The sequence below is a fragment of the Lipotes vexillifer genome, unplaced genomic scaffold, assembly GCF_000442215.2.
Source record: "Lipotes vexillifer unplaced genomic scaffold, Lipotes_vexillifer_v1.1 scaffold239, whole genome shotgun sequence".
NCBI classification, from domain to species: domain Eukaryota; kingdom Metazoa; phylum Chordata; class Mammalia; order Artiodactyla; family Lipotidae; genus Lipotes; species Lipotes vexillifer.
The window spans coordinates 739,053-740,832 of NW_006769620.1; positions in this window are offsets into that span (position 1 = coordinate 739,053).

The window sequence follows — 1,780 nt, forward strand, 5'->3', positions numbered from 1 at the left end:
CCCACGTCCCCTGCATCGGCAGGCGGACTCTCAAGCACTGTGCCACCAGGGAAGCCCTGGTTAGCATTTTTTAGCAACAAAGTATTTTTAAATTAAGGTATGTAATTTGTTGTTTTAGACATAATGCATACTTAGTAGACTACGGTATATTGTAAATACAACTTTTATATGCACTGGGAAACCAAAAAATCTGTGTGACTTGCTTTATCACGTTACTCATTTTAATGTGGTGGTCTGGGCTTCCCTGGTGGTGCAGTGGTTGAGAGTCCGCCTGCCGATGCAGGGGACATGGGTTCGTGCCCCGGTCCGGGAAGATCCCACATGCCGCGGAGTGGCTGGGCCCGTGAGCCATGGCCGCTGAGCCTGCGCGTCCGGAGCCTGTGCTCCGCGACGGGGGAGGCCACAATAGTGAGAGGCCCGCATACCGGAAAAAAAAAAAAAAAAAAAAGTAATGCAGTTACAGCACAGTTCCCCTGTTTATTACCGAAGTGGTTCTCACACTGTGGTCCCAGAGCAGCAATGTCAGCATCACTGGGAAACGTGTTAGACGTGCAGGTCTCAAGGCCCACCCCTGACAAACAGAATCAGAAACTCTGGGCCCATCAATCTGTCCTTGCACAAATCCTCCAGGTGATTCTAATGCACAGAGTTGAGAACCACTGAATTATAGGGTGCGTGACAATGGTCTCTGCTGATTCTTGCAATAAGAACCAGATCATATGAGTGCCAGAAGTCCCGGTGACTTTTAGACTGTCGTAAAGCTCTGAGTAATGCTCTCGTTTCCCTTTTCATCATCCATTCATTCATCTGACAAATACTTACTGCGCCCCTACCCTGCCTGAGATAATAAGCTGGGAACAAGGTGGAGAAGAAAACGCACATGGTCCTAGTCTCCCTTTGGATTTATAACCGGATGTGGGAGACAGACTGAATTCCGTACAGCGTAACGGTGCCGGGAGAGGTCCACACAGGGTGCTGGGGGCAAGGGTTCACTAATCCAATCCCGGAAGTCAAGGAGAATTTCCAGAACAAATGACTCAAGAGGATAGGAGTCCAGAACTTTCTGAGGCCTAGTGCTGTGGGAGGTTGTTCTCTCTCTCCCTCAGGTCCACAGCCTGCTTGAAGCAGCTTCAGATGGAGTAAGGGAGGGCCGGGGGAGCGCTCAACCTGTTGCTTCCAACTTGTTGCAACATTTATCTCCGACACGCATTAAAAACATATGGAAGGTCAAAGCTCCATGTGTTCGCTTGGTAGGGGAGCAGAAAATTGGAAAAGCAAATATGCATACCTCCCCGATCCCAACTGTTGGACTCTTATTGCCAATTTACGTAATTTCCTGTGCTTATTTCAAAATAGTCAGGAGGGCAGGAGGCATTGTGAACACCATAACTAGGTCATTTAGACTAGCAGCTGCTGGCACATTCCCCTCTTTCTTGATTTAAAAAAAAAAAATTCCAGTGGAATGTGAGGGGAAAGCATCTTTGGGGAAAGGAATGAATAGTCTCTTCTCAAGAGAAATCAGTTTAGATTCAACACGCCATTCACAAAACAGATTCCCACTTATTCATTCAGCAAAAGTGCTTCGTGTGACTTCTAGGCACTGACAGTGGAGGTGGGTGCTGGTGACATGACAAGTACAAGGAGGCACCCGACTTCAAGGAGCTTAGAGGACACACATGGAACAGGACATTAAAAAGGTCATATTTAATAAGAATGTGGGCTTCCCTGGTGGTGCGGTGGTTGAGAGTCCGCCTGCCGATGCAGGGGACACGGGGTCGTG